We start from the raw sequence: 14,351 nt of genomic DNA on the forward strand, positions 1-14,351 counted from the left end.
CACAAAGTGAGAAATTTATATTCTTGGGGGGAGGGTATTTGTAAGTGAATCAAACCTCTGATTTTAAAAATGAGCTGAAATTTCAAAAGATTGCATCCTTTATTGTACCAGCCTATTACAGGACCCTGGTAAATGCCTGTACCTCAGCACTGCCTCTTTGAAAACTGGGATAATCAGTTGACCAGGTCGTCTCATGGGAACGTGAGGATGGCTAAATAGTCAAGGTTTGTACAGTACTTTGAATATGCTGTGGTATCAGCTTTTTACCTGCTTTGGGGTTTGTACAACAATTAGAGTTCAGCGTGGCGGCACGTGATGCTGTTCCAAGTTAGGCGGTAACGGTGACAGTGGAGTGAGGTGCTCTGGGCATCTCCACTGCAGAAGACGCGGTAGTGACAGGGCATTTACCAGAAGAAAACCATGACTGCACAGAGCGCTTTATACACCTAACTTCCCTGAATTCCTGCTACCTTAGTGTGTACAGTATTATTCTTCAGAAGTGACTCAACTGCTTTTCACTGTTGTTGCTCCTGGCCCAAATACACACCCTATTCCTTGCCTGCCATTGTCCCCCTTCAGTGAGCCTGGACGTCCTGACTGCGTACGCGGCAGTTATGCCACAGCGTTCATCCCAACAGGGCTTCAGTCATGCTTTGCTAGACCTACTGTGCAAATACCTTTCATGGAACTATTCCTTTACAGACAGGACCAAGTTCTGCTTCCTGGAATACAGGACGCCACCTCACCGCTCCTATACTCGGCTGCAAAGCTTCCATCAGTTCCACACACTGGGGCTCAGTCAGGTGGTGGGGGAGCTTCCTTCTGAGCCTGCTTCTGCACGCTTGTCTTACTGCTGCTTTCTGGGAGCTTACATCTGCTCCGTGCACCCATGGAACCCGGTACAGTATCGACCAAACTAATGCTCTGCAGACAATCTAGATATATGAGGAACTTGCGTTTGCTTTTGTTTCCGATGGAGACTTGCATCTCTTACACCTATTTTAATTGAAAGATGGTACCAAAACCTACCTGTGTTCCAAGAGGATTTCACACAGTCTTTATTTTGCCAGATGAAGACTGTTACCTCCAGAGTTTCACACACACAGGGAGCAGTGTAGCACTCACTACTGCAATCTAGAGCAACAGAAAAATGTTGAAGGTGATTACTTGAGAGAGCTAGGCCAGATTTTTACTCTTCATTTCATTTATTGTTTCTCATTTCTGCTTCAGTACTATTTCTGTTCATTCAGAACTTGGAATAAAAACAACTGTCTTGCCAGAGCCCTTAGAAACTGTGGGCAGAGAACCTGCCAACACTTCTTTATGAGATCATGCCTCTGCATTTCTTGCCTGTTATGGCAGTGGCTTTTTTGGTTTTAACGACAGAAACCCTCATTCAGAAACCAGTTTAAATCCCTGCTATACTTCAATTATGTTAGTAAGCATACTATTCCTATTTAATAAAATACCTAGGCATGTGCTTCAGTTGTATATGAGAAAAGTGCAGTGATATAAGACATATTCAGTCTCAAACATGTGCATGCCTGTGCATTCAATTAATAAAATTGAATTGTATTCAATTTCTTTCTGGCTTTACATTTAGTATTCATACTTCTGTGTGTTTTTCTATAGATAAATAATGGCCTATTTGTCCCAAATGCATCTCATCTTGCCCATTTCAGCCTTACTAGGTATTTTCATATTACTTCTCTTGTCCAGCGTCATCTATACTTTTGCAGCATCTCACTACTCAGTATCATCTGGAAACATAATTAATATCCCATTTTCTTTGTCCCTTAACCCCCATCTCCTCCTCCTTGGCTGAGCTTTTAAGATTGAAAGATGCACATGTGGTTAAACATTTGTAACATCACGTTTAAAAGAGCAGATGTTTCAGGGTCAGAATACATTCCTCTCCATCCTACCTCATATATTTGCTTCTCCTGCCTAGGTCTTTTCTTCACAGAAACTGGTTTTGGAGGGATTTTTGTCTGATTACGTCCTTTCAAGTGAAATGCAATTTACTGCAGCACATGAGCTGAAAAGAGAGTCCGTGGCAAACATAAGTCAATCGTGAAACAAACGTGGCCAGACACACATTTCACCACAATGAAAAATGATGACAAACCCTGTACATTTTAAAGGCTGAGATTAACAGCAAACACCCACCTCTCAGCATGAGTCATTTCCCAGTTATTTCTGTCCTTGATTGGATCAGTGCCAAAGCTGTAAAGCATTTGCCAGGCTCCAGGTGTGTTGCAAAAGGTATTTGCCTAGCATGACCCAGTGAACATCACCTCCTACGAGTGCCTATGCATTGGAATGAACATACAAGCTATATCTTAGCCAGGTGATATATGCTGAAGGCTGTTGCTTTGTGGACAGGAGAGGTTTCAGTCTCACATCCATCCACCATTGTTCTGACCTGAAGCTTACATTTTTTTACAATCTTATAAATGTAAATAATTCTGTATGTCAATAGGACTGCACATAGTAATAAATGTACAGGCTAGCAACTTCATGCTTATATTCCTTTGTGCTTTGTGTCATTGTGAGGCAGAGCTGTCTAACCTTTTAGAAGCTGGTAGTGACAGATTCTGCACAATTGGAGTTAAAAGGAATAGAACTTGATGCTCACATCCATCTCCTGCAATGAGATTCATTAGGTTCAATATGTGCAAGGTTGTCTCACTTATTCTAACACTAGACCCTAGGACACTTCATTTCACCTAACTGTAACCAGCTAAACATGTCTAGTTTAATTTCAGCTGAATCACCTAGGCCCCTTTTACAATTGAAAGAGAGAAAGCAGTACTTCCAAAGGATGATAAAAGGTAAAACAGCTTCTAGAAACATCTCCCTTCCCCATTCCCTGCAGGGGGAGATTAGATGAGTGGCTTGGATAGCTAAAGTTAAGAAAGCCAGGTGGGTTATGAAACCCGCACCTGTAATCCATCTCCCTGGTGCCAGCGTGATTCAGTTACACAGTTCATAGGGAAGAGCCAATCTGTCAAACACGGCAGCAAACCCACACATATTTAATGTGTACATACCTAACGTTGTGTTTTTATTGCTTTCTTAATTGATTAATGCTCTAGTCAATAATGCTTATGTTAGGTCTCAGCCCCGTAAGTGCATTTCACTCATCAGTTGACTCATTAAAGAGAGATGAGCTGCTCACCTGTTTACAATTAAGCACACGCTTAAGTGCTTGCTGGGTTGGAGTCTATTAGTTCGTAGTTTAAGTACAGTTTAGTCCCTTCATTGCACAAGTTGTTGTTCAATATCTTTATTTTTATTGTTATTACTTTTATGCCAAATTTTTCCATCTGGGAGCAAGATGTTTTCTTCATGATTCCTAATCTAAATTAGTATAAAATTTTATATTTTAAAGAGTGATTTCAGCAATGTGTCCGTTAATGTATCTTTATTTTTTCTGACTTGAACCTTTCAATTGTAGCCTGTGTATTTAGAGCTACAAACTGTGATAATCAAAATGTATGTGCTTTCCTGCTGCTGGTGGCACTCTTTAATGTATAGTCCAACTCATTTAAATAAAATAATTTTAAAATTACAATAGTAGTGGTCTCTGCCATTAATGGAACTAGAAGTACATATTCTATGTTCCAGATTAAAACCCAGTAAAATTGATTTTTGTTTCTTTTTAGCAAGGAGTTCTGATTTTGAGTTTATAATTATTGTGCATTTAAAATATTTAGTAAAGCTAGGATAATTAAAGATGTCTGTGGTAAAGATAAATATATCATTACTGAATTATTAAAATGTTTATATTCATACAAAATAATTTTATTCACAACAAATTATTCTAAGAACTCTAAAGCCCTTCTCCCTGAGTACTAATATATAATGCAAGATGGGTCTATTTCAATCATGATTTCTTGTTTGTATTCAAAGCTGAGGTTCACATTTTAAACACTCCCAAAGCCTCTGGTTGTCTGGAGACATAGTCTCATTCCAGCTCTAACTCTAGCCATAACACTGAAAGTCACTTGGCCCCACTCGTTGCCAGCATCACTCCCCTGCTTTAGTGATGTCAGCTTCTTAATTTAAGACAGTAAATCCAACACCTTGAAAACAACAATCCATGCAAAATATATTATGTAGCAAAATCCGATCAAGTTCTGACTCCAACCTTGCTTGCCTTAAACAGCCTGTTCACTTTTTTCTTTCCATTGCAGATTATGCATTCTTCTGGGACAACAGTCAGGAAGAGCTTGCAAAGGTGACTTCTATCTTTCCTTGTTACCTGATAACTAGCTATTAAGGGTAATTCAGACATCAATTTCACCATCACCTGGTTTGCCTTAGCATTCCTTTCTGACTGACTGTATTCACATGGAAACTCTCCCTTTGTTCTCCTACAGAAAGGTGCTGGGAAGTATTAGCAAGTTTCTGCCATAAAAGTAATAGAAAAACCCATGCTGATTATGTGTTCTGTCCCTTAAAATAAAAGAAAGATGAAAGAACTTTGATTTAAACATCGTGCCCAGAAGGTGTTCTCTCAAACTTGCAACTTCTGTTGAATCTCTTCACTTATGAGAAACAGAAGAGGATACCTAAGTGACTCCTCTCATGTCCCAAACACAAAAAAATACCTACTACAATAGCATAGGGAAGGCTCCAAAGCCAAGCTTTGCCAGTCTAGTTCAGAAAGACTCATCCCCTCAGAAAGAGGAAGCGGCATAAAATAAAATTAAAACTTTGTCTCGTATCTCACTGAAGACTGTCCCTTGATTGCAAACTTGCTTGAATTCTTGAGAACTATGTGGTGTTCATGATATATCTTACTGGGACCTCAAAACTTTGGCAGGTTTTTTTCACTGAATTTCAAAATTCAGATCAAATTTCTTTTCCATCCATGTGCCACTTTGGATGCTTGATTCAGCTGCATGTAGCTGTTTGCCATTTTCTGCCTGTGCGGAGTTGGCCACCGCAAAGTCATTACAGGCCCTGAACTTGTGACAGATTAGTTACCCTTCACTGATAAAAGAAGTGAGTAAAGAATGGGAATGGTCCATAAGCTTTGCACAAATACACTTCCAAGAAGCTCACCAAAATTTCTATGTGCTTCTTCACACAAGAGAAGAAGGAATTTGGCATATATGAAGCAAATTTTTGTAATTTTTCATTATTATCCATCAACATGGGAGCAGGTAAGTGAATAGTGTGCTTGCTTTGGAAACTACTCTGAGAATTCTGGAAGCCTTCTACTTATTAAAATATTTTAAAAATTTAAATTAATTATATACTCTAATAGATGGGCCCGTTTATCCCTGTCTATAGCTGTGGTAGAACACATGGCCTATCTGGTGGAATCACAGAAAGGATATCGTATTACCAGGATACCATAACAACAGCACAAACATCAGTGAAATCTAAAAAATATTTTGTCTAAAACACGTGTCCACAAGGTTTCGCATTGGTGATAAATATACCAGGCAGACTTATGTAATGGTAACAGTTGCCACAGTTGCAATGTCTTCCTCCTTGCTTCCCTTTACTGACAGCCTCATTTCATTTCCTTGGTAACGAAATTGAGTGACTCATTCACTACAAATTATTTACAAGAGCTATCTCACCTTCGTTTACTGTAAACTCACTATCACTTCAGATTTGTTCAGTTTTCAAAATTATCCAAGTCTTTGCTTTTGTTGTTTGGGATTTGATTTTTCAGAAAATGAGGATGGTACCATTCTGGTTTGGGCAAGTGTACTTTTCTACACATATTGAATAGACCATGGCTATACAATCTGTTCTAATTAATAATTACTGGAATTTGTGATAGTGTTTTCCTAGTCACGGTCCAGGACTGAACTGCAGAAAATACAACACAGACAAATGCGAAAAAATTATTCTTACCTGTAGCAACTCAGTCATTTCCACCAGCTGGCTTTATCAACTCTGATAAAGCCTTTCATAAAGATTCAGTGAAAAACAGTGAAGACCTCAAAAGAACTGAAGATCCATAGTAAGTAAGTTAAAAGTTGACTCTACGTCTACAAAAATCACTCTCAGAGTCACTCGTTCTTATTAAAAGTAGATCAATACAAATGTTTGCATTTCTAGTAAAAAAATCCACTGTAGGAAAACAATGCTTCTGGATATGAGTACTGCATTCAGCTCTGGGGCCCCCAACATGAGAAGGACATGGACCTGTTGGAACAAGTCCAGAGGAGGGCCACAAAGATGACCAGAGGGCTGGAGCCATTCTCCTATGAAGACAGGCTGAGAGAGCTGGGGTTGTTCAGCCTGGAGAAGTGAAGGCTCCAGGGAGACCTTACAGCAGCCTTCCAGTACCCGAAGGGGGCCTACAAGAGAGCTGGGGAGGGACTTTTTACAAGGGCATGTAGTGATAGGACAGGGGGCAATAGTTTTAAACTGAAAGAAGGTAGATTTAGATTAGATATAAGGAAGAAATTCTTCACTATGAGGGTGGTGAGGCGCTGGAACAGGTTGCCCAGAGAAGCTGTGGATGCCCCATCCCTGGAAGTGTTCAAAGCCAGGTTGGATGGAGCTTTGAGCAGCCTGGTCTGGTGGGAGGTGTCCCTGCCCATGGCATGGCAGCAGGGTTGGAACTAGATGGTCTTTGAGGTTCCTTGTGACCCAAATTATTCTATGATTCTATATTATAGGGACTTTAAGGAATTTTTCAAACTATGCAGGTATGTTATTCCTGATACCATTATTTGGTGCCCACCAAAGGATTAATTTCTAGTGGAAAGAAAAGAACAGGCTCAAGAGAATGAAAGTAGATGTTTACTGTATGTAAGCCTTCATGCACTGGAATAATTTCTGTTATCTCTGTGCCAGCTGCATCACTCAAATATGCCACCTTAAAAATAATGTGAGTCCATGCGTTGTGATAGTACCCACTTAGAAAACGAGGAATGAAGCATGAGCCATTCTGAAGGAAAAGAGCAGATGATCCCGTCATAATGGTTTTTAATGTGAACAGCTCTTTGCTATTCCAACCTGGATTCTTACCTGAATTTTAAACACTGTACTTGATTGCTGTGATACATAGCTGCTTCCAACTTTGGTAAATTACCAGTTTTCTTTTATTCATAGACAAATATTTGATCCATGATTGACAATGGAATACTATAGAGACTTAGAATTGAGGGTCACCTAGTTAGAATGAATATATTTCTCTTCACAGATTATGTGACATTTAACATGTCATTCAATGCTCTGACATCTTGAAGTGTCCCTGCAAATTCAGCAGAAAACATTTACAGAGCCTTAAAGTAAGCATCCTCGATGGTTTAATGAGTCACAGCCTGTGTATACAGACATCAGGGTCATCAGCACGCTAGAATGAATAAGCAGAAATGTCAAGCTATATTTCTGTTTTGCTTCCAAACTATTTTGAAAAATAAAGGCAACTTTACCAGATAAAACCAACCAAACATCTTGAATTGTGAAACTTTTTCTTGATATGTCACTGTACAAGTGACAGAAATGTATGCTCTTTCTACTACTTAACTCTGAAAGCCAAAGAACAAGCCTGGAAATGTTGCAGCCTCTCGATGTCTTTACTAGGAATTTTGCAAAACAGGACATTCTCTCAAAATCCCACTTTTTGGAATCACATTAATAGGTTTCCACACAGGAAGAAAACTTCAAAATCTAAAACCCAAAAACTCAGAACCAAAAAAGGGCAGGGAGAATTAAGCCATCGCTTCAATGTTTTAATTTATTTTAAGGCACTAATGGACATTTCTTTCCCTGCATACTTTGATAATAGTGACATAGAGTCATAAGCTAAGGGAAGACACAAGATGTGATACTTGTCTCTTGGATATGGAGGTAAAGACAACTTTAGTTTCTATATTGCAGAAGTCAAGAATGAGCAGCTCAGAATGAGGAGGCAGTCTCACATCTCCTCATGCAGGCAGATGTTTCACAGAACGGAAATTACTTGGCCAAAAATGAGTGCATGGTGCCAGGCTAACCTCATTTAACCATCTAATTCTGATAAACCAGATCAAACTTCTTGTACACAGCCCTGTGCTAAATGTGTGAACTAAAACTGGAGGCATCTATGCTAGAAGCTTGAGCCTCTACCTTTAGCCAAAGGGAGAGAGTTTGACTAGTTGGAAGTTCGCTGAGCTTCCCAAACACCAGTCCCTATAAAGGAAGAAAGTTTCATGGGTTATATTGCTCACATACATATTTCAGTCTAAACAACAAACTGAAAATAACCAGAAACACCCAAGCGGAGGAACTCCACATTCCATGAAGGAAAGCCTTTTATATTTCTGTTCCTCACCATCATCCGATACCTTTAAGGAAACAAAGGAACCTTCCTGAAAATGTCAAATAAATTCTTGCTTGAAATGGGAACCTGAAACTGTGAAAACAAGCTATAATTTCCAGCTACTGCTAATGTTCCCCTCCCCTTTCTCAAAACAACATTCTTCCACCCAGTAATTCCATCTTATATGGAAGAAGAGGAATGATGGGTGTAAAATGTGTTCATCTGATTCCTGTCAATATGGAACTGTTTGTGCTTGTGTAACCGAGGGCCGTTCAATTGACTTGCTAACTGTCTTAATGATTGGAATGTTGATCGGCGATTTGTTGCTAACAGTGGAAGCATCCTGCTACAAAGGAGAGTGCCAAGATGGGGAAGGCCACAAATCAGCCAGTGGTGATAACAGGGAACTTCTTGGCTCAGAAGGCACTGAAGCATGAAAACTGGGGGAAAGGTAATTCCGGCAGGGGGAGATTGCGACCACCGACCCAATTCAGGACCAAAAAGACTTGCCACCGCCCCCAACCCGTAAAGAGCATGCGGGCTAATCTACATGGCAAGCGTGGCTAATTTAACTACGGCTGACCAACGGCAAGTGGGATGCTTATCACTGACCAATGAGTGTAAACTTAGGCGTGTTTTTACTAATTGTTATTAATTAAGTAACTGAATATAAACCCTGTAGTATTGTATGACAGTATGCATGTTAGGCGGAAGGATCCCCCGTGCATCCAGTGCTGCTTGCTTGTCTCTATTCAATAAACTGTAAACTTTAATTGAAATTCCATTTAAGGCTAAATTAATTATAGCAATGGGGAAACTAATTATTGCAAATATTTTATTTCAATCAAGCATCCAAAAACCAGCAGTCATTAAGAGAAAAAAAAAGAGCAAGATCATAAACTCATCTCATTTCTCCCACTCTGTTTGTATGGCCTTTGCAATTACACATTTTTTTCCCAGATACCATTTAGACCAGTGTTGTGATTTTATAAATTTTGAATGTCTTATGGCAAAAAGAAAAAAAAAAAGAATTAAAATCTTGTGATCTGGTCTTTTCAAATCCAAACGATTTAGTTGCTCTATGTTCTAGCTCTGGGGATGTGAAAGAGGCTTCCTCATCTACTCCTGCTTCGCTGAGATCATTAGCTTCCTTATACCACTAATGTTGTCACACTACTGTGAGCTACAGCAGACTTCATACTCACAAAGAAAGGCATTAGAAAATAAGCCACTATATACTGTAGCTACTCACATTTAGCTTCCAGAAACCAGTAGCAAACAAAAACCCAAACAGCAACTATTATAAGAGAACAGTATTTTTGGTGAGCTCCATCACAGCAAGACAAAGCAAAATACCTGGATAGGAATAACCTTGCACAGCATTATCCTGTGGGTGTATATAAGCTGACCGATCTTCTGAGATCATGGATTTTAAAAAACAAGCACATCCCTCCCAAGCGTGCTAATGCACTCCAGGTTTACCAAGACTTCTGTGGTATCTTAGATGAAGATTTTTAACCAACCTCTTCCAGATATGTGTAACTAATTCCCCACATACCTTTCTGATTTTCTAGTCATCTAGAGTTAATGCTTCCTTTTCCATCTGGGATGAGACTATCTGTGCAGTATTTGGGAATCCTCACGCAAATTCAAGTGGTTACCCCTGTCTGCATAAAGGAGACAAAGACCTTCACAAGCTGAGCTACTGAGAGTAAGAGAGACTTGTCTAAATGTTTCTTAACCTTCTCTTTGTCTACACCTGCAGTTGTAAACCACAGTAAGCACTAATTCAGTTAGAAAAGCCAACAGCTGATAACCAGTTGCCAAAAGGAACCTAGCTGCTAATGTAAACACGGCTGAAATCTTATGATATTATCTAAGAACTTATTTGAGGGAAGTTCTTAAGCATCCCTTCTTATCAACTTTCCTTAGACCCAGGTCAAAGGTTTCTCTTCTACCATAAATTAGCATCTTTAATGTATATTATAAGTGTTTTACTTAATTGTACATCCTTTATTTTCCATGTTACAATTTCCTTCATCCTAAACACTGACTTTTTTTTAAAGACTAGATTGCTGTAATTGTAGATGTGTCATCGTTGACGTATTACACACTTCTCCATCAACATTTCCTTTAGCATGTCAGTTAAGTTCTCTGTCTACAGTTCTTTGACATTTCCCATGAACACTTCCAAAAAATGGCCTTCATGTTGGCATTCTTTCTAATTTTAAGAACATCAACATTGGCTATTGGGAAAGATATGACATGATGCTATTTTTCTGACCACTGGTAACAGTTACTTCCTATTGTATAGTTTGTTGGGTTTTTTTAATGTATGTCCTGTATTAAATACTTTCATACGGGCATTGCTTTATCTCATATTATTATACCTTTTCCAGTTTGTGTCCCAGCGTGTGCTTTAAGTGGTACAAATCTCCCATAAATGCTAATATTCAGACAAATTATTAAAATAATGTGTATCAGCTCCGCTTGGTAATTGCCTACATGCATACTCCTCGCTTGTGACAATTCACCTTTGCTTAAGTATTCTTTACTGCAGGTTATTTGCATTATTTTGTAATTAACAAGGGCTAAAAGCCCCTACAAACTTTCTGCAGTTCAGCTGACAAGTGACAACCTGAAGGCAAATCCTTACCTGCATTTTGCAGACAAAAAAATTTAGCCAACTTCAAATGTATCCCAAACAGCTACTATTGCTTATTGGTTTCTTGAAGTTGCCTCAGCAACTTGCTTTCTGAAAAAATAAGTTGGGCAATTTCATAGCTCATGTCCTACATAGGGTAAAGCACAAAATTTTTTGCCTTTAAGAAAAATGTTTCATTTGTACTTCTAAATTTTTCCATTTTTCCCTCTCAAAAATACAAAACCGATGCAATCTGAACAATCTGCTCACACCTCTCAGCTTCTGGTTTAGATACCAATTCTACATTTGACTGATTTGAAACAATGAAATGGTAAAAGTGGATCTTAGCCCAAAACTTAACTGCAGCAAATATTCTCTTGCAGTTGGTTATCCCTTAGACACTCCCTTCCAAAATCCCTGACTTCAGCCTTCCTTTTAGCTGAGTAATGTGGGATGCTTCAGTGAGTTTAGACTTCAATTTAACTGTTTCCCAACTAGATAAACACTTGGCAGCAAACAATATGTTTCAAACATTGTCAAGATCGGTACAATACTCTTTAAATGCTGTCAAAAGATCTGCTGTTTACTGCAGTGCAGGACTGAAATTTACAATGGTGCCTGAAACAAGGAAAATATCCCCCTCAGTTATTTCCTGTCTCTATAGGTATCTTATCTAGACTGTAATCTCGTCAGAGTAGGACCAGTCTTTATTTTGAATTTTGCGTGATAGCAGGTAGAGTGTCAAAGCTCAATGATTAACAAACTGTTAAATACAAATCTCAGCAGAAGGCTTACAGGGCTGCAAAGGCTGGAGGCCTGCGTGAAACTTTGGACGCACTGTACTACTTGTTATATGCAAATATGCATATGCAAAAGAGGAACAAATCAGCACATTTACACATACAAGGGCTAAGGGTCCTTGTCAAACAAGTATAACAGAACTCCTCTATCTTTAAGACGCTCATTGCTTTTAGCTATAGTTGGGCTGCTTTTTTTTCCATAGATACATGAGCACTGACTTTTACTAAGGAACTCTATAAAGGCAGCACCACCTAGTGGTACTGAGACCACGCTGTAGCATTTAGAGTGGTTTCTTGGAACAAAATTACTTTGGAAACCATAGGGGATACTCTCAGATGAAACTGTTTTTAAAATACTCACATGACATCTACATGTTTGTTTTTATTTCTTTTAATTCAGCACGAACATGAATAAATAATATTTGCAAGCTCTGGGTATACATTTAATTTTTTTCCTTGAAAGGGAAAAAGATGTGAATGTGTGTATTAATCACAGAGGACAAAATATTTTTCTTTTTTTTTTTGTTCACAGATATATGTTTTTAAATTATCAGATATTAAAATAGCTACTACTCACACCTTCCCATCTAACATTTTCCCATTTTACACATTCTGGTATAAAATTTAGAAGAAAACCTATATATGAAAAAGAAATATCCAGCAACTTTGGACCTCTTCCCTAGTATTTTCCAACACATTCCAGTGAACCGTAGTTTATCTTGCTTCAATATAAACAGTCCATGACACAGACGATCACCTTGCAAAAATCAGAAGGGTCCAACGTGTAACACCAGTTGGACTTGTCTTCCGTAGTGATTGTACTGGCATATGTATTTACACCTGTCCTAAGTAGCTGTGCAGCGCTATGACTATAACTTGGTAGCATTTTAAATTGTCTCAGCATCTGCTTTTCACATGACCCTGTAAATCCTCCCTTGACACTTCAGGAGGTGAAAACCCCTCCAATGCATCTGCCCTCATGGGAGCCTGCCAGGGCAAACTAACATCGTTCTGGCATACTGAGAATTAGTGATTTGTTATATCCCTTCAGTCTTTCTCTGGGCAAGCACAGAAGTCTGGCATTGCCAAAGATGTAAATCTTTATTAATTACATGATAGCATTTTTAAAAGTTATGAACAATATATGACAATATAATACAGGAAGGAAAAAACTCAATGATCAAAAATAGTAGTGGCTTTGTTTTTGATATATAGTGCAAATAGCACACACATAGCAGGCGCCCAAACTGCTCTTGCCTCACCCCACTTCTCTCGTCCTCCCCCATCCTACATGCAGTCCACAGCTCACCTCTCCAGTTCCTTAACTTTGATCTCACCTACGCTTTCATAGATTATGCATCTGGTATAGCCCCAAAGCCTCCACTCTGCATGGCCCTCCTACTCCCCTTCCCCAGTCCTGTGCATGATAGTACAATTCCTCTGTTTATAGCTCCAAATGCATCCCCAATGCCTACTTCTCTCATGTTCCCAGCTGCCAGGCATGCTATTCTCCATCTTCACAGCTACATCAATGCTGGGGTATTTAAGGAGCCCATAGGTTTCATTCACCACTGGCATACAACTGTGCTGAGGCTGTGACTACTTCACCATTGACCTCATAGATTCCTTCCACGCCTACGTATTTACAACAGAGTAAGAAAAAACAGAGAACAGGCTGACTGAATACAGTGATTCCAATTAAACAATCACTTTATAGAATTCTTTTTCCCATGTTCCATCATTTCATGGCTGGTTGGAGATTTTTTGGTTTTGTCTTCACAGTTTCTCACAGTAAATTTATTCTAAACTCTCATTCTCCTGATGGCTTGAAACTTTCTACACCAGTTTATTCTTGCTAGCTGGCGGTATTTGTTTTGGGCAAGCATTGCCCTTTACCTTAAAGATTAAACTCCTTAACTTGAAGGTATTTTGAAGAGAACATTTATCTCCTCTCTCAATATTCACTTTTCTAGACTAACTACATGAATATTTTTGAGGATGCATTTAGTCTTTTGCAGACATCCATGTTTTCGCTACCTGCTATCTAATCCAACTGGAAGGAGCACAATCAAGCCAGCACAGTTTTGAGTCCAAAGAAACAAGTTCTCCTAAGCCCATGGTTACATAGCTTCCAGGTATGCCAGGGCTGGATGTGAAAGCTTGCGGTCTGCTTAAATCGCAGGGAGGCAGAGCGAAAAGCATTGTAGTATAACCCTTTCTCCACTCACAGAAACTTTAATAACCTGGTAATCCTAGTAGTTGCCTTACCTGTTCAAATCAAACTCCACTTCTCTTGAACACGTAACCACACTGTACATCGCACTTGAGATGCAGTCTCACCTATTCTTCCCCAATCTCTATCATAGATTCTTCATCTCATACATTCTAGGCTGTATTTTCCATTATTCCAACACTCTTGCCATTTCTAGTCATCTGGAAAGACCTAGGTCTTCCTCAACACATTTCATTTTCAACAGGCAAGCTCCCCAAATAAATTAGTTTTATTCCCTACATACATAACTTTCGCTATTGAATTCCTTCCCATCTCCATTACATTCTGGGTTGGGTTTTGTTTGTTGTTTTTTTTATACTCTATGCCTTCATTCTTTATATCATTAATATTCTT

The 14,351-nt window shown here is 39.0% G+C and overlaps 1 long non-coding RNA gene across 1 annotated transcript; it reads left to right on the top strand.

The window, feature by feature from the left end:
• The first annotated feature begins 116 nt into the window (after positions 1-116).
• Positions 117-10,277, top strand: LOC135313673 (uncharacterized). Its single transcript, XR_010373216.1, has 3 exons — positions 117-224; positions 4,200-4,243; positions 9,864-10,277. It is a non-coding gene; the product is annotated as an uncharacterized LOC135313673 (long non-coding RNA).
• The last annotated feature ends 4,074 nt before the right edge of the window (positions 10,278-14,351 follow it).

Source organism: Phalacrocorax carbo, chromosome 5, assembly GCF_963921805.1.
Source record: "Phalacrocorax carbo chromosome 5, bPhaCar2.1, whole genome shotgun sequence".
Taxonomy (NCBI): Eukaryota; Metazoa; Chordata; class Aves; order Suliformes; family Phalacrocoracidae; genus Phalacrocorax; species Phalacrocorax carbo.